The 20156-nt window shown below is 33.0% G+C and overlaps 1 long non-coding RNA gene across 2 annotated transcripts in view; it reads right to left on the bottom strand.

The window, feature by feature from the left end:
- LOC126956576 (uncharacterized) overlaps positions 1–19823 on the bottom strand; it is a 41682-nt gene extending 21859 nt beyond the window's left edge. The window contains exon 1 of one of the 2 annotated variants that reach the window (XR_007726422.1): positions 19659–19823. This is a non-coding gene — a long non-coding RNA (uncharacterized LOC126956576). The remainder of the gene's footprint in view (positions 1–19658) is intronic. The other variant, XR_007726421.1, reaches the window with a different exon arrangement.
- Between the last annotated feature and the right edge of the window lie 333 nt (positions 19824–20156).

Raw genomic sequence — 20156 nt, 5'->3', positions numbered from 1 at the left:
GATATTAAGTATGGAAACGTGAAGGCAGGTGGACTGTATGCAAATACTGAGACAGGAGCTATAATGAATATTCACTGTAATACAAATGACCTGGATGCTGTCTCTATATGGGAATTCCTTCGCAAGCTTTCTTGGGAAATTTATATGTTTTTCAAACCTTGAATCCTGAGAATTATCAAATGAGAAACATTTAAAAATTAAAATAAGTATTATAATTATCTGTGAGAATTAAAGCTTAAATATCATCACAGAGATGTTATTGGTTTGAAGGAATCCATTGACATCAAGTTAAAAGCAAAAGCGAGACACCTTGACAGTCAGTCAAAAGTTAAAGTCGATATTTCCTGGAACCAGGACAAGAACACACAGGCAAGAAGAGGTCACAATCTAATTAGTCAATCTTGCTTGTGGTTATTGCCATGATAAAAATGTTCATGGGCTGTTGGCTGCTTACAATAAGTCATTTTTAAAATATAAATAAATATTAATAAGTTAATACATATCATATACTTTATGCAAATACTATGAATACTGTTCCAAGAAGCAATTTGACTTGAAAGTAAAATAAATCATTAAATTGAAATCTACACCTGTACTGCTGTTAACCTTGATAGGAGATACAAACGTTTAATTTTTAAAAATACTACCTGATATGGTTCAGCTCTTTGCCCTCACCCAAATCTCATCTTGAATTGTAGCTCCCATGATCTCCATATGTTGTGGGAAGGACTCGGTGAGAGGTAATTGAATCATGGGTTCGGTTTCTTCCCATGCTGTTCTCATGACAGTGAATAAGTTTCATGAGATCTGATGGTTTTATAAAGAGCAGTTCCCCTGCACATGTTCTCTTGCCTGTCACATATAAGAGGTGACTTGGCTCCTCCTTTGTCTTCCGCCATGACTGTGAGGCCTCCCCAGCCATGTGGAACTGTGAGTTCATTAAACCTCTTTGTCTTTATAAATTACCCAGTCTTGGGTATGTCTTTATTAGCAGCGTGAGAGCAGACTAATATACTACCCAATAATGCACACTGATAATTTTCAGTGTTTCAGTATTTGCTATAGGTTTTGTTTCTTAGAAATATTTTAACAAAATAAAAACAAAGAAAAGAAGATAAGAATGGTATAGAATCTCCAAGGTGAAATCCAAAACTGATTTAAAATCTAAGTTGGTAAAAGTATATTTATTTTAATACTAAAATCAAATCAGAGCATGTTTTCATTATTTAAAAAAGAGATTATATTAAATAACATGTATCCTAACGCTCTAGTTGTAAACGCTTTTGGAAGCACTTATAACAGTTTGATCAATGTCAATAACAAAATACAAAATATTTCTACATCTAGAATATTTATCATGTAACAAATATTAAGACTTTTAGGTAGGAAAATAAGTACTTGTGTGTTTTACTTACACTTTGTGTGTTTCAAAATTACTTTTAAGTATTATAACTTAGAAATAATAAATATTTGGATTATTTTCAATGTTTTAAATAATTTTTATTTGGCATTGATTTTACATTAATATTTCCTTCTTTATTCTTACCTATTATCAAAAACCTGTTGCATATATATATATAATTTTAACATTATTGGAATATCTAAACTTGTCACTACATAGTGATATATAATAATAAAATGTGCATTTATTATTCATTGCTTCTTTTTATTAAAAACTTCTACAACTTCTAGTATACTTTTGGCATGTAAAAAGGTTTCACTATTATTTTATTCAACCATTAGTACTTAGAAACATGTAAAAAAAAGTGTTATGGAAAACAAAGAATAACTCATGATCTCATGATTCCCAATAATTTTTAAGAATTCCTATTTCTTGTTCCCAAATACTAAAGGTTAATATTAGTGGGAAATTAGAAACACAAGGCCTGGAGGAGTTCCAGAATTTTGTTTGTGACCTTGTCATGTTCTTTAAGGTAAAACATAACTCAAAGCCGTTGCTAGTCAAACAAGGCCAGAGGCTGTGCACAGTGACCATAGGTGATTCTTTCTGCTCTCTAGTTGTAAGGCTCTGAGTGTACAAGTTGGTTTCCAGTTTAATTCTGCTTTAAGATACTTCCTTCAGTTACCTTTGTGAGTGACTCCTCTTTACTTCAGTCATGTATTTATTTATGATTGGTGTACTGTTTGATGTGACCTGTGAAAATATTTCAATTTAATGATAGCCATGACTATCTATTGGGTTTTCTGGTTACAGACAAGCAAACAATGTAAGGTTGTAATCCAAAGTTGCATGACATTTATGTAAATGTATACTTTCATGTTATTATTCATACAGGCTTCAGTCCCACTTCACATAGAAAATAATTATGAGGGGTTGAAAATTTCTCACTAAGGGTTTCTAGATCTACTATTTTAAAGAACTGTTTGCAAAATTGCCTATTTCATTAAATGAAAGGGATTTACTATCATCTTGGAAATTTTAAAGCTCCCAAAATGTGTACTTCAATCAGACAAGGCAATGGAGTAACCATTTCGTAATAGACCATTTGATAGTACATTTCTAATTCTTAATTTAATATGTCTTTAACTGCAAAATTTGGCTAGTTTGTCTAGTTTACTTCAAAGAATCGATCTCCAATTGGACTCTTTTTACTTGCATCACAAAATATTAAATAATATCTCTAGGACAATTTTAATCATGATCTAATGACTTTATGGGAGAGTTAAACCTACTTAACAATTTTGAGAAAATTACACAAGACAATGTATCTGCTTTATGTTTCTCATACATTCTCTTATTCCAAAACATGTGTTTGGATTTGAATAAAATAATGCATATTAAAGTTCTTTATAATCCATAAACTTTACATCACAACAAATGCACTATGATAGCTTTTTCAAGTTGGAATGTGTTCCCCTTGTGTTAAGATTGGGATTTTCTGGCATTTCAACTTGAAAAATTTGAGATTTCACTGTATTCCTGGCTCACAACTTCCACTCCTCATCTCACCCCACTGCCCCCAAAAGCAAAACCAAAAACTAGTTATGTTGTGTTATCAGTTTTAAAATTAATATTCTTGACCATTTTCTAGACAAAAAATGCCCATTCCAAAATGGGCCCGTCTTTGGAAAGGTGCACTCCAAAATGGAGAGAATTGAGCATGGAAAGGAAATCTGGAGACCTGTGCAATTCTAGATTCTACCGTGCTTTACCTCTTAATGGGTGTATGTTACTTCATCTATGCAAGAAGAGAGAGGAAAGATCTGTCAAATATTACTAGACAAGAAGCAATGCCAATGTAAATGGCTTTAAAGTAATTCCAAGTTAAGGAATGCCTACATTGCTTTGATAAGTATATTCCAAATCAATATTTAAATTTAAATCTAAATAATAATTCAAAGCATACTTCTAAATAGAAAAAGCATCACTGAGTAATTTATACAATAAGTGTGAAACACATCTTATATCTAAGCAAACTGTGGTTTTCTATGACCTAGTGGTGATAATCCAATTGCTACAGGATTAAATCACACAACTCTTACCATTATGTGTGTAATACTGCTCACATCAATGCATGGCTAGTCTTAGGCCAAACCGTCATGTATTAATTCAACTATCATCTTCCTACAAACTCAAAATGCCTACTCCATGTAATCTTTTCCGTGAACATGCCCTCTGTCTTTCAAAGCCTTCATCCATTCCGTTCCTCAATTACCTTATATTTGGGGTACCTATATAGATGCTTTTAGGCTCTAATAAGGGGTCATCTAGCAGATGGCAGAGAACTATTTAAACCAGAAAACTATTCAAACCCTCACGAAAAAAACTTTCTCCAAACCAGGAGCTGGCAAGCTACATCCTGAGGATCAAACTTAACCTACCATCTATTTTTGTAAATAAGGTGGGTTTTTTTTTTTTTTTTTGTAATATAGGTATGTTCACTTATTTACATATTGTCGATGGCTGCTTTAGAGATAATATGACCTGCAGAGCCTAAAATATTTATTCTCTAGTCCTTTACAAAGAACTTTTCAGATACTTATGTAAACCTACGTTTTCAAATGTTAGTGGACATCGGAATAAGATGAAGGGCTTAATAAAAGCAACTGGCATGTCCCAGCCACACAGTCTCTGATTAAGTAGATCTTGATCTAGGTTCAAGAAGTTACAGTGCTAACAAGTTTCCAGGTGAAGCTGACGCTGTTGATTAGGGGGCCGTGCTCTGAAAACAAGTGCTCTAAACTGTGAAGGTGCTCTAAACTGCTCTAAACTCCAGTCTCGTTAACAAGCTTTCGCAGAGGTATCTGGTATACTGGTATACAAGCCAGTAGGAGATCAGCTTTAAGAAGCAGATGCACATATTCTTGCTCTGAGCAGCATTTCTCTGCATTCAAGCATGAGTAAATAGCAATACTAAGAGAAACCTGAAATGCAAATTTTAAGAATTAAATGTTTTCCATTCAATGAATCTTTAGTTTTTTAAACTCATACTTAATTTACAATAAATGCAGTATTTTATACTGTACGTAATTTTAAAATTTATAACATGATTATACATGTTTTAGTACTAAACCCTTTGAGGTATGTATTTATCTATTTATTGATGGGAAAAGGAAGAAAATACAATTTGCCATGGTGAAGTTAAACTACTTTCCTAGTTATTTAATTGAGGACTCTAATTTGCGTCTTTTGACTTTGAGTCCAGCACTCTTTTAAATGAGATTATAAATGAGATTATTCTTTCTCTCAAAACAAATTGCCTTTATTTTTAAAACCAGGCTTACAAATATACAGGTGTGGCACTTTTCTTAAATATTACTACATGTGGGTTAAGATAGAGCTGGGCATTCCAACTTTAAGTGCTGAAGATATTAATATGCAACAAATATGAGTCTGGAACAAACTACTGCTCATGCAGAAAAAAAAAAGGACGTCAAAATTTGAGTTTGTGGTGGTTGTGGTCAATGAAAATGTGGTTTCCTATACTATGATATACAGTTGTGACCAATGGTTTATCGTTATGATAGAAGCATCCTTTTGCTGGATATTCACCAAGAGTCATTAGGCAAAAGCAATTGTGGAAGTAGTGGTAAGATGCTCACCTTGGTTAATGATTTGGAAAAAAAGCTCTAGAGATCTAAAAGTGGGTGCAGTATATCCGTTTCTTTTATTGACTTTGATGCACTATTGGAAATTGAAACCACTTCAAATGAATAAAAACCAGTCTACTAAAGCATAATGTGGAAAAAAAGGCTTGGGTGAGATTAATATTTAAAGTGTTCACAGCTGATAAGTAGTTTAAAATATAATAGTAGTAGATGGGTCTTAGCATCTTTCTTTAGTTTATTTTTTAGGTTACAAATGTTGGTCTTCATGACACTATCTTAAGATAATAAATGTGGAATAAAGTTACATTACGGATTCTCCCATTAATATATTTTTGATTCTTACAGATTTGTTAAGAGATCATCATAATAGTAGGGACTTTTGCCTTGTGATAGCTTTCAAGGAAGAATAAAGATAAGAGAAATTATATAATTTTTCTAAGCTTTACTTTGTAACGAAGTGAATAATTATAATAAACAACTCAGGGGAATAAATTATATTTATATTTTGAATTCTTATGTTGTATATATGTATTAGTTTTAGAAAAATACAAATTAAGGGATTCTTTGCTAGATTTATTTGTTCCTATTAGTACTTTTTATTTTCTTTAAGTACATGATAAAATTATACATTATTGTAATAATTTATTTAATATTGGAATATGAGTAAAGTCACAGGATCTAGTGGAAAATACCTTAAACAAGAAATCAGAAAACCTGGGCTCTCCTGGCTTTTCTGTTGTCTGAAAATGTGACCTTAGATATTATTTGATATCTGCAGTTTCCTTTTGCAACAAAATCCTGTGATTATGGGATATACTTCTATAAGCAAGTTAATTCTTTATGTGTTGAAATTAAATTTGTAGCAATTTTCTAGGGTTGTCTTGTGGTTTATTGTTAATATAATGAGGTAACAGTTAACTTTCCACAGAGTAGCTCACAATTTTGCTACCAACTGCCTGAAGTTAACTTCATATTGTCAATGGGCAATATTTATGCAGAATTAGAACTGTGAACCTGATGTCACAGAAAGATCACTATACCAAGATATTCTTAAATATGCATAAAGGTACATTCCAAAGAGGCCATGTCATTAGCATAATGGAGACCATTAACAGTCACTTCGTGACCTCTATGATTCTAAAATTTACCATGGAACATTTAGAAATACACGACCTTTCAATCCTTCTTTGGGTTCCTTCTCTAGGTAATGGGCAGCTTTAGGCCTAGAGGCATTCAATTTTGAAGGCTGAACTGCAACTACATAAATATAATTGTTAATGAAATATGTCATTGCTTTCCTCTTTTAAAACCTAGAAACAGAAATTATTTTGTTTTGGCTTTTAAGTATTGATCACAGATGAAAAATTACTAATATATTAATTTTAAAGTTCATGTCATAAAGTATAGAAAATGATTTCTTATTTTTCTTCATTACTTTTATTTTATTCATATATTCTCTAAAAATTAATTAGAAAATATGCTTTGGTTTTGTTTTAAGCTTCAAATATACTCAAAGGTAGGCTGCTTGTATTCCTTGAAATATTCTATCTAACTTTGTGAAATCTTACATAAATATTAGAAGCCTCTGTATCGTAATGTCCACTTACAATATATTGTAACCTTAAGGAATTCACTTTTGTCTTATTCCTCTTGGGCTGCATATTTCTACTTCTGCCTCTTGTGGCTGTGTCCTCTCTGTGTTGCTCTGGCCCTAGTGTGAGTCTGGGATGCCTTTCCTTTTACATCCCAGAGTAATCATAAGCACAGGCTAATGCATGTAGCAGAATTTTAATAAAGGCTTGACAGTAGAGAGAAGGATTTCCTTCAGCATAATAATTACTAAATAAAAAACTGGACAGCTCTGTATCTTTTGTAAACTGCATACCGGTGATCACATCTCATGGACCTGCCCCTCTTCTTCACATTCTCTCTCTTTTTCTCCCTCTTCCCAGACCTCTCCATTATTCTTGGACCTTTCTCACATTACTTCAGATGGTCAAGATTTATGTTAAGGATTGACAGAGAGAAAAGAAATAATGAAAACTGCTTCAGCACTTTATCAGGCTTTATGAAGAACTGCAACATCATTCAGGTAATTGGCAGCTCAATTGGGCAAACTCTCAGGACTGGGGCTCCACTGAACCCTACTCTGGGAAGGTGAACATACCAGCCACTCACCTACTCTCAATACTTCCTTCTCCATGGCCCAGTTCAGCTCCTATTCTTCTACCAACTGGTCTCTCCATTTTCTTTTCTAGCTCTTGACTTCTACCTCATGGCTTCTTCTTCCTCACTTCTCTAAAGAGTTTTCTTTTTAAAATTTCTACTCCCACTCTGTGAATCTCAGTTTTATACTCCCATGAAAGAAAGGTCTTATTAACTCAATCATTTATAATGATGTATGGTAGATTTTTTTTTTTTTTTATGGTTACTTGATATGCTTTTTTCTCCCTCATGTCTGGCACTTGGGCTGCATTTGGATGAGATCCGATACTAGGCCCATTCAGTGACATAGCCACATGATACAAAATGTTACAGTGTGTGCACATGCCTTTGGATGTTTGGTTAAAGAGGCAGCGACTGAGATGTTACTCAACACTTTATGGCTGTTTTTCTACTGGAAGGTGTTATTGGATTTCAATCATATGTCAGCTTAACATACATAGATTTAGACTCTTCACTCTAAAACCGCTAATACTTAGAAGAAATTATACATTCATAAGATGTGATCCTTTTTCATTTTTGAGGAGATAATTTAAACGTTTTATGATTTTGCAAGTAGCAGCATAAAAGATTTTTATACAAATTTACTAACTGTATAATTTGCTATATTTCAGCATACAGTTACTTATTCCTTCCTTAATATCATTTTCAAAGGCATTGTTTTAGAGTTGTCTTTAGGAAAATAGTTTGTTGTATACAAAGTGGTCTTAGAAAAGATGAGCTAAGATTTTAAGACAATGATTTAACTAGCAAAGTCTCATAAATAAAAATATTGACCCTCACATTTAGAATAAGTAGTAAGAAAAATTAAGGGATGAATGATATGTATGTGTATTATAATGCCTATAAGTCTCAAAATAGAGCTTTCAAAAAAATTTGTATGAAAATGCAGTAAGTGTAAATATATCACTATAAACTTTTGAGTAAACCAAACAACAGACAATAAATCAGTTAGATGATGATGTAACCAAACCAAAAAGGTTTATAGTTAAAAAGTAAAAAAAGAAAAAAAAAAAACATTTGCCAGAAACCATGTCTAATTTGAAAAAATTGATGATTCACTGATAGCAAAACATCTTTGCAGAGAATTACAGGAATCCCAGAGCCATCTATACATGCAAATTCACAGTATAAGCTTTGCAGTTTTGCCATGTGCCATAGGCAGCTACACTTAGTAGAATTCAGAATTAACTTCCCAGAAGACTCCATAATTAGACTATTTTTACTTATAAGTATCCAATTTTTATAATTTTGGAGTAATTTATCTAGTAGGTTAGTAGGAAGTAGCCTTGAGTCATATTTAGGAATGAAAAGCTAAGGCCCACTAATTGAAGAAATTCTTGCATTTTCTGGTGAACATGGAGTCCACAAATAGGATCCTCATGGCTCAGCAATGAAGGGCAGGCTTGAGACTTTCATCTCTAGGTAAACTTTATTAGATCAAGAATGCCTCCCTACAGGACTTCTAATTATGTAAGCATGTAGTTTTTTGAAATTGAATACGTTAAGGAATAAACATAGAGAGATTTCTATTTAACTTCAAGCTAATATAATCAATTTTTAAAAAATTTTTTACAATTTTAAAATTTCTGATTTTTTTCACTGCCTTAACAGTCCTATAAACAATGTGATTTTTTTTTCCAGCTGTAAATAACATAGTTTATGCAATAAAGTGTATTTTTTGTTTCTTTCCTGACTCCCCCTTCCCATTTCGAAAGCCAGGCAAAGAATATAACCGTAAGAATTTAATTGATAAAAACCCATGCCAAAAGTCATTTTAGCAAGAAGATAGAGATGATTTGACACTAACACCGAAACTAAAAGTCTGGTGAAGCATATTTTTTAAAGATCACTTACAAAGGAAAAGGAAGTAAATTCACTTGGGAATGTGGTTCAAAAATGTTGCCAACTGCATCTGGTGATCTTTTACCAAATTCCTCCTATACTATAAAAAAATCACTTGCAATTGATCATGGTCAGTTGTTTAGAAATGTTCCCTTGATTCCTGAGTTATCCTTGGAAACTTACTCTTGAACAGATTGCTTGTTCTACTGACCAGACTTTATGCTTTTCATACTACATTTAATCCCAAAGAAATACCTTTTATCCTCATTTACTTCCTTATAATACAGCTTTTCATCAGCCAGTATGAAAGGTATTTTCCTGGTCCTTCACTTGAATGTGGGTTTAGTATCAGAAGGGAAAAGTACTTTGTGTTTTTCATAATGTGTGCCTCATTTGTCACACGTAGAGATGATAATTCACTCTTTATTTCTCCAATTGGGGACTTTAAAAGTCAGGATTATGCTTTGTCTCGTTGTTCCTTTGTTTCCTGGAATTCTTAAGCACCTCTAGAAGAAAATTGGGTCGCTTGTTAGATTGAGTTGAAGAGCCTTAGGGATCCATTTTTCAAGGAGGTCTATTGGGTCTGCCTCTTCCAACCCTTCAGGCAGTCCAGTAATTCTGACATTCTAGTTTAAGGCAGTTTCTTAAAACTATTCTCTCTCTCATAGCACTGTATATCTCTCATTTCAAACTACTGCTTTACCATTAGATTAAATTTAAGTGTCTGGGAGCACTATTTGGTATTCTACATTTGTTGCTTTAAAATCAAGGCTTACTGCTTCTTAATTTTAATTTTAAAAAGAAAAGGAAATGAAACAAACATCAAAATAAAAACCAGCAAATGTCACAGAACTCATAAGCAATATATTTTTATTATCTCCAAAGATGTGATCTTTTCTAGAGAAGCTTCCTTGAAAATATTTGACAACGGTGCATTTCTGTCCTTGCCCCTTACACTTGGCTCCTATAGTCTGGAATTACTCACTTACCAAATATTTCCCTTAAATACTAGTATTCATAAACATTTTTTTTGACAGAATAAATTATACATTATTCATTTGGCCTTTGAGCCTTTCAGGCTCCATATTCAGTAGAAATACTTAGGGTTGCATTAATGTGCTATAATAGATACATCTTTTGGTTGGCTCCACCTCTTCTCTTCTTTCACCTCCATTTGCAATTTTTAGATAGATGGTCATAAAGGTCAATTTTCCCAACCATAAGAATCTTTGCTTTATTACCTTTTCTTAAAGAATGTATTATCATGATATATTTTTACTTATATGGATTTTTTGCGTTAATTAATCTACTTCAAAATAAGGTTATTTTACCTGACAATATAAATGTGCTTTAATTACCTGAACAGAACTATAGTCAGATCTTTGAATCACTATGGATTAAAACGTCATTTCACAGCCAAACAGAAACATGTTCCCAATCACTGCTCTTGAATTATTGTTATGTAGCTTGAGGCTTGTATTAAAAATCACTGAATAATTGCAATCAGATTATTATAATCAAGTACAGGAACAGTAATTACAGGTTACAGTCACTTTAAGCTGCCCTGGAAGTCCTATGTTCTGATCATATGCATATTAAAAGTTTATGTTAGTGATAAAATTAATGAACAGGATTGTAAGCACTTGTCTGTAGGAAAGATGTCACATATCTTACTGTATAGGGAGTTATGCTTTCACATCAAGGACAACTGTGTGTCTACATTAATTTTTGTTTTCCTTAGGTTAGATTATAGAGAAAATAAATCAAATCCAGTTTTTCCAATGTCAGAATGGTTGTTCTAGCATCCAACTTTAATACATTTATCACATTTTCTTATGGTGATTATTAGCATCCAACTTTAATACATTTATCACATTTTCTTATGGTGATTATTATTTTGAACTCATTATTCATTTTATTGGTTTAAAAATACAACAAATATGTGAATATTTTATGTGGAGAGAAATTGTGTTACCAATGAACTGTACATAATCTATTAAGTCATCAGTAAAAGGGAGAGATGTTTCTTTTTTTTTTTTTTTTAATTCCTTGAGATTAAAACCAGGAAAGAGGAAAAAGAAAAAAAAAATCTTTGTAAAATCAGGTTATCTTGTTTTGAAGAGACATAAAATGAAAAGGCATTCTGCATTTGCTGAAGTAGTGTATTAAAGACAGCATATTCTGATGAAAAGAACAACCCTATTTTAACTTCAATAACCTTGTTCTTTGATTCAAACAATGAATATGGTATGAGAGATATGAATTGTATTTTGATGGTTGGATTCTAAAATTAGAACTTGAAACCAAAAGGAGCCGTAGAGCCCTAGGGGTCCAATCACAGGGAAATGGCTCCTGCACACATGTGCCAGCCACTGAATCATTTTATTACACTTTATGATTCACAGCAGAAATAGAGACAAGACTGTACATACAACCACAGAATGTAAGCAGAAAATACAGAGTATGTGATTGGGCAGGGAAGTTAGGGGGGAAGACATGAAAAGGGTAAATGCGTAAGGTGTCTTCCAAGGAATTTCATTCTGTTTCTTTATCCAGATGTATTCCTGAGGATAACTGTATAACACCAAATGAGAATAAATAGGAAATGACATTTTTTATGGGCAAGATAGTCCCACAGACAAGGAGAAGAATTCTGTGCCAGATTCACAGACTTTCTACACTCTGACAGACAACATAAGCCAGATAAAAGGCCAACCAAACACCCAGATGCTGTTGCTGGAAAATTACATACTGGAACTCAGCATCTGGGTTTCATGGCTGCCAAGTTCACCCCATGGGTGCCCATGGTGCTTGGCTCAGATACTGGGCCAGACAGGATGGGGGTGGACATCATGGAACAAGCGGATCGCCACAATGAACAAGAAGAAGATAGAAAGCCAAGTACATAATAAAATAGCATGAACCTGCCAATATGGTTTCAAATGCATGAAACCACATTTTTGTGTTCCAAACATAATGCTGAGTGCTAGTTTTTCCTCTTTGGGGTAGAGATGATTTAAGAGCCATTAATGGTAAGCCTGTGGTTACACTCTCTTACTGCGTGAAAGATGTCAGTCATAAAAGAAATTATAGTTATAATTAGAGAATGGATTGCAATGTCCTACCTTTACATCCAGTTAAAAATAGCTAGGAGGATAGCTAAACAGAATGTAGAGAAGCATTTGGTATAGGAAGCCTATATCGATAGGGTAAAAATACAGTAGGTCAATATATAAAACAGCATGAAAAATCCAAGATGGCAACAGGGTAATGAAGTGAGTATTACAGCCTCCTCTGGTTTCACCTCAGGATCATAAAACCCTTTCAATTTATAGCAAACATGCATTTCACTGTAGATTAAGGAATCTGCAGCAATATAGAGACATTATGAGAAAATATGATGAAAATGTTCTTCCCAGGCTTATGAAGTTTGCTATATAGATTTTAACTAACAATCAAAGAATGTAAATAAGTGAATATTTTTCCAATCAATATATTTGTTTTCATTATATGTTCTTTTTTCTTCTCTGATTTAGTGTTTTGTTTTCTACCTTCAGAAATATCTTGGAAGTATTTTATATATTTATTTATTTTAAGACTACTTTTGGCCAAGAAAATATATTTTGATTCAGTTACAGCTCAGTAGGTAGGCTAGGACATCATGTTATCACATTTGTGTTTATAAATATTCTATCTTTAGGGAACTAAGCTATTATAAGTTAAAAATATGGAGCAATAAACAAGGAGTAATCGTGTATTTGCTTCTATATCTAATGGGGAAAAGGTTTTCATTAAACTTCTAATCATAATGGGCATTTTTGCATATTATTTGTTATTTATGATTTTCTGAAAGTTTTTCTTAAAATAATTATGTGCCTTTCCACTTCTACTTATTTTAAGGGGTTACATTTAAATAATTGCTTTTAAACAGATTCACGTCTCTGATTTTTTAAAAAAACTTTAAAAAACATTTGTTTGATTATGTGTAAAGAGAGGAACGTAAACATATATTATGTAAAAGGTATGTTTATCTGTCCCACATTACTCAGCAACTATGTTTTTCCTTAACACCAGGAATTCAAAATATAATTTAAACAATACTGGCAAATTGAAACTCTTCTTATTTGATCCCACGCCTATCATACTGTATTGTAAGTGCTGACTTAGGCCAGTGGTACTCTACAAGGGAAATGATTATATATTTAATTTTCATTACTGTATTTCGACTGCTTAGCACCAAGCCACTGAGCTTGACACATAGTAGGAGCTCCATACATTTTGGATGAAAGAATAAATATATCAGTGAATCTTTTAAGGATAAGCACAATTACTTGTATCAATTTTTATGACATCTTATAGACCTCCTTGTATCTATTATTATTTACTAAAAACATGTATCCCCAAAAGCAGCAGCTCTCGAACATTTCCATTTTAGGACCTGTCTATATTCTTTAAAAATATGGAGACTTGCAAAGAGCTTTTGCTTAGGTGAGTCATTTCTACCATTGGTTACCATATTAGAAATTAAAACAACTATTTTGAAAATATGTATTAATTTATTTTAAAACAAAAAGAAATCCATTAAAGCTTAGCAAAATAAGTTTATACAAATATTTATATTTTCCAAAACAAAAAAAAAAATTGAGAAGAGTAGCATCACTTCATATTATTGCAAATCTTTTTTTATGTCTGGATTATAGAGGATAATTAAATTCTTAATCTGCTTCAACAGTTAATCTGTTACAATATGTTACTTTGGATAAAGCATAAGAAAACAACCTGGCCTCACATGGATATATATTTGGAAGAGGGAAGACCTTGTGAATCTCTAAAACGTTGTGAAAAATTCTATAGTTCCCCAAACTACACTTTGAGAATCACAGCCTTAGAGAATGTCTTTTCAAATCTCACTTAAATTGTCTTAACAACATTCCATTTAGTATTAAATGAATCAAAATTTAAAGATTAAGAGCTGAAAAGTTATTTTGTAAGAATTATAAAGAATTAATTACTTTTGGTGTAAAGTTATAGCCACAATGATAAATGAGTGCTGTAAAACTCTGAAATGTCTTTGAATAATTATGTAGGCAAGTATTAAAACAGTTTGTGCTAATGATTGGCAGATATTCTAGGTCTTTGGAGTACCAACTGTAATCTAGTGCCTTCTTTACTGATATTGTGTGTGTGTGTTTTGTGGCAACTTTTGAGGACGTATTAGTGGAACTATTGCCTCCTTAGTCTTAGCAGTATCTCTAAGCACTTTTAATTTAAATGATCTCATAGTTTTTCTGTCCAGGGAAATGCACAAAGAAGTTGAGTAAGTAAGCTAAAGATGTTAAAACAATCGATGCACACACACATATATATATATATTTATGAAAGTTAAAAAATGGACTGTGATTTCTTTTATCATAAACACTTATTTTTAGGAATTTACTATATGTTTTAATTATATGTATATTTTCTCAAATATAAACATGGAACCAACAGCAATTTATAATCAACGATGCATAATTTCGTATTTGTTCACTTAACAATTATTGATTGAACATGTCTTAGGTATCAGACACTATAATAGGTTCTGAAGATCAAACAACAAGCAAGACAAACTACCAGGATTTATGAGGATTATATTCTAATGGAAAGAATCAAGTAATAAATAAATAATGAAATGCCACCAAAAGTAAATACCATTTAATACTCATTTGTTTGGCAAATGTTAAGAAGTCTTATGGAAATATTAGAGATGATAGGCCAACAAGATATCTTGAATATGGCTGGGAGAAGTGAAAGTTGGATGACCATTTGTTTTTGACTTGTAATTTGAACATAACCTGTAACCCAGCAATTCTAATCATAGGTACATAACTCAAGAGAAACTTTTGCACATTTGCACCAGGAGATGCGTACAAAAGTGGACACGACAACACTGTTAATAATAGAAGATTGGAACCTACCATAGGTAGCAAATAGTAAAAGTGAATTTGGGATACTGATCCTATGGAATATTATGCAGTGCAGGAACCAAATAACTACAATAATAACATGCAACAACATGGAGAGATTGGACTTGAGCACAAGAAGTGGGCCTCAGAATATTTCATTCATCATAAAGACTTGTTATAAAGTTAAAAAATAATTTAAAAATCACTGAGCATGTGCATGTGTGTGTGTTCAAACAGAAGATAATATACACAGAGTTTAGGATGGTGTTTAGCTGTCTCTGAGGAAAGCAAGAGGATAGAAAGAGAAAGAACACATTAGTGGAGCTTATTTGTATTGTTTTAGATGTAGGGTTGGATATTGCATTCAGGGGTGTTCATTATGTTTTGATCAAATGATTGAATGAATGCATGAAAATGAGGATAATGCAAGGACCAAAGATGGTAGTATGTTAAGAACCAAGGATTATGATTAATCCAATTCCATGTTCCTGAGATGTGTGTGTGTGTGTGTGTGTGCGCGCGCGCGCGTGTGTGTGTGTACACAAATGTATTTTTTTCAGGGAGTTATAAGTGTTACGTGTCACAAAGAAAAATAAAACAGGATGTAGAGATAGAAATGTGTTGGGTTTTCTTTCTTACTGGGTATTTATATGTGAACTTTTGTATATATAAATTCATGCAATTTATATTGTGAGATGGCTCTGTCATGTGTCATTATTCTCATGTTATTGCATAATCGGCATTATGCTGAGTCTCGTGCAGCCATATTGGCCAGTGTAGTATGGTTAAAGTGACCGTCATGAACTTAGCCGTCAGACAAGTGTGGCACAAAAGTGAGTTATACTATGTGTTATCTGGGTAGCAAAAGCCAAAAGTCTTCTATTGGATTGTGTTCCTGTGCAATACTGTACATTTATTTTCAAGGTCTTTGCAATGAACAACCTCAGAAAATCATCATGTCTCCCATAAGTATGTTATTGAGGCTGTTCTTAAATTGCAAAGTGTTTTCTTTGTGGGAATGCTAAGGAGAAAAAAAAATCCCCAATAATTTCAGGAACAGGAATGGTTCTATATTTCTGAGCAGTTTGTGTTTATCTTAGCGATAAAGTGAACTATGCAACTAAGTTTTGCTTTGTTTGTTCATGTGTCTTGTGTTAATTGTTAAAAAGCACAGAGTGGCAATCTACCTGTAGCAAATATGTATCATTGAACTAATTTTTATAGCAACCATGTTTCCATCTCTCTATATATCTATTCATATTTCTTTTTTGTCCTCAGTTTTAATGCATTCTATTTTACTGTTTTCTCTTAAATCATCTTCATTTCTTGATTATAACAAATAAAAATACATGGAAAATAGTCGATAACTTTATCGGTTATTATATCTGGAGTAGAAAGCGGTATTTTACACCTTCCTCCATTCAACGTTTTACCAAAGAGTCTGTTGTTTTGTATGTGTTTATGTATATGTGTGTGGGTGTGCACCCCCCAAGAGGTGTAATTCAGCTAATCAATTACGACAACTAAATAGATTAAACAAAAACTCAGTGTGATGTGAAAATTTATTATTTTTAAGAGCATATTTGTTCAATATAGATTGTCAATCTGTATAGAAGAAAGATAAAATTAACTGTAAATCAAAACTTAGCTAACATATAAGCTAAGGGACAGGTATAGTAGACTTCCCAACAATAAGAAACTAGTATAAAGGCTTAGGAGTTCCAACGATTTTCCCTAAACACAGATAAAAAAGAGACTTCTCAGAGATAACAACAACATTTTTTCATAAATCTGCAAATAATAATATTTATGTCCTTTTTCTGAAACAGTAAAATAATATTTTCCTGAACTTCACTAGAAAACACATTATCAATCTTCAGCTTTTCTTTCACAAATGATAATAGCAATACTTTACATTTTAAGAACACCATTATTTTCCTTTATACTGCTTTCTTCCAAAGAGCTCAAAGCATTGCAAAATGCTTTTTAAAAAGTTATATTCATGTTTCCCTTCCTTTGATCCCTATGATGAAATGCAACACCTCTATGGTGAAATACAGCCATTGCTTATGACAGTGAATAACAATTCCATACAATTCACAAGAAATAACATACCCAATTAAAACTGTAAAGGGGTCTTAGAAAGACAGACTTTAATTAGAGAAACTGGAATGTAGCCAAGCAAAAAAAGTACCATGAAAAGTGGTCATGACCTCATTTTAACACTCTGCCTTATTCAGAAGACCACATCTACAGTAGCCCATTGCATCAGGCTGACTTGGGGCACTGATTGAATCAGCACCAAATAAATGGGAACAATGTCACATACTTAATCATCATCTGCATTTATCAAAGCAGTAGACTTTCCTTGGCGAACCTCCTCCATCAGTTAACGACCTTGTGTGTGTCCATTCATGGATCATGGAACAACACCAAGTCTACCATCACCTTTCATAAGTACTTTTTAAAAATAATATATGGCTATCAAGTACAAAACCACAGAAATTTTATATAACCTTCTAACATCAAAGGCTAAAATTATATCAATATAAACATTAGGCATTCAAAGACAACCATCTTTAATTCTGAAAAACCTTTGCTAGAAATTTCAGAAGCTAAGTCTCACTAATATCTCAATTCAGTCATTCAGGCTTTTTAATTTTATGCCTATAGTAGGTAGAGCAGCAGTGGATAAAGAGTAAAAATAATAACAAAAAGAAAAAGAAAGATGGGCATCATATTGTCCCATTTCTTTTAAACATAATTCAATTATAATATTACTTTGGATAGAGAATGTTTCCTGAGCTTCTTTTCCAAGTCATAAATATATAATAGAGTCTAACATAAAGACAAAATTCTGTTTCATTGGATTTTTGATGCCATATGAGGTTTTTACACTACTTTAATCCTGGAAATTGCTATGGAAGAATCAGTTGTAAAGTTTTCTTTCTTGCATGCTTCCATGACTTGGATCCCAAGGATGGAAGTATAGAAGACTTTTAGCATGTCATTGGAAGCAGTTCCAGTTACCGGTGATCTATCACCTTGGCCCCCGACAATTAGGTCTGAATTTCTGCATTCAGCAATTGCTCTCCTGCCACAAAGGAGAAGTGGGCTGGCGATATCAATGGTTTATGTTCATCTCTATCACCTCAATAAAATCTTTTGTTTAGAGTAAGTACATAAATGTGGCCTAAGATTTATATTTAAATTTTATTTCTTAAGAAAAATCTTTGAATGCACTTCTAGCTAAAAAGTCTGAAAACAACTATACTGTCTTACATAATAGACTTTATTGAAAGTAAATTTTTTCCCTTTCTAGCATTCCTTTAAAAAAAAATCTGTTAACAGCATTGGGTTCCTTGGGTTCAGGGGGTAATAGTCTGCAAACTCCCACTCCCTCCAAGAATTGTACATGTGACCCAGGCTTGGCTAATGTTGAGTTCTCTGTCTCTCTTTGGACAGGCTATGGAGATGTGGTGTCAGGCTTGTCAGCAATCATGCCCTCTGCAACACAACAAGCCTTCAAAAGGTGAAAAGAGGTAAAGAGAAAGAGGAACAACATATGGACACTGCAGGGTCCCTGAATCTAGATTGCAGGGAAGCCTACTATACTCATATTTTCCACGGTTGGTTTCTCCAAGCCAATAGATCCTTCTCTTTTGAAAATTGGAACTGGGTGCATGTCACATGAAGCCAAAGAGAAGTGACCCAAATATTAATGGTCTATGTAGTATGGCTGGACCCTGTATTAAGACTCAGTATACAGAGCTGTATGGTGTTGCTATGCAATGTCGTTACTGCCTGATGGGATTAACACTTTCCCAAAGAAGGTAGCAGATGAACAAATAAATAAACACATATGTAGTTAATGATCAAATGAGACATGTAAAGAAGAAAATGAACCTGATGTTGGGATGGAAAACTAGGGGACATACTTTGAAAAAATGGTCAGGGAAGCTCTTACTAGGGACAGATTATGCAGACCTAGATCTAACAGACGTTACACAAAGTAATTTTTAAATTAATGTTTTTAATCAGATCCTTTCCAAGTGTATTATTAGTCTTTTAAAATGTTTCTGCTTTTCCTGGTTAGTAACAAAAATGATACTACTAATAATAAATAATACGCCAGTGAAGTAATATTTACTGAATATTCCTACCTTGCAGTCACCACTGGATAAATTTTGTATATTTTATCCCATGTAACCTTCAAAATTCTACAAGGTTAGAATTATTATTATCATCATTTTACAGTTGAGGAAACAGAAGCATGTAGATATTAACTACTAGCTAGTAATCAGAAGGTCCCAAAAAATCCAAATACAGAGTTTGTTCTCTTCACCACTATCTATTAGAAGTGTAAATCATAGTTGCTGCTAAGTTTCAAACATTACAAGTAGGCATTCCATAGAAAAAGTCCAGGGCACAGTGGTTCATGCCTGTAATCCCAGCAGATTGGGAGGCCAAAGTGGGCAGATCATGAGGTCAAGAGATCAAGACCATCCTGGATAACATGGTGAAACCCCGTCTCTACTAAACATACAAAAATTAGCTGGACATGGTGGTGCGTACCTGTAATCCCAGCTACTTGGGAGGCTGAGGCAGAAGAGTTGCTTGAACGCAGGAGGCAGGGGTTGCAGTGGGCCAAGATTGCACCGCTCTACTCCAGCCTGATGACAGAGAGAGACTGCATCTAAAAAAAAAAGAAAAAAAAAGAAAAAGAAAAAGAAAAAGTCCCTCCTCCCTTAGATATCAACTCTTTCCATTGGGATAAACATTATCGAACATTTGGTGCATTCAGGGCATTCATTATTTTCCTGTACATATAAAACCATGTTCCATGCTTTCTAATAACCTATGATATTATACACACCATATATTTTGCAAGAAATGTTTGTAATTTGCTTTCACCCAATGGATATTCTTGACATACATAGTTACTTTTTGTGTTTACAAAATCAATTTTATTCAACTTGAATGGTTTTTAAATACATGTACACAGAGTTGCATACAATAGACCATCGATTCTTTACTATTTGGTCTTATGCTTTAATTCTTGGTTTTGGACTT

The sequence above is a fragment of the Macaca thibetana genome, chromosome 6 (genome assembly GCF_024542745.1).
Source record: "Macaca thibetana thibetana isolate TM-01 chromosome 6, ASM2454274v1, whole genome shotgun sequence".
NCBI lineage: Eukaryota > Metazoa > Chordata > Mammalia > Primates > Cercopithecidae > Macaca > Macaca thibetana.
Note: the sequence above shows the minus strand (reverse complement) of the source record. Positions and strands in the feature narration are given on the sequence as shown.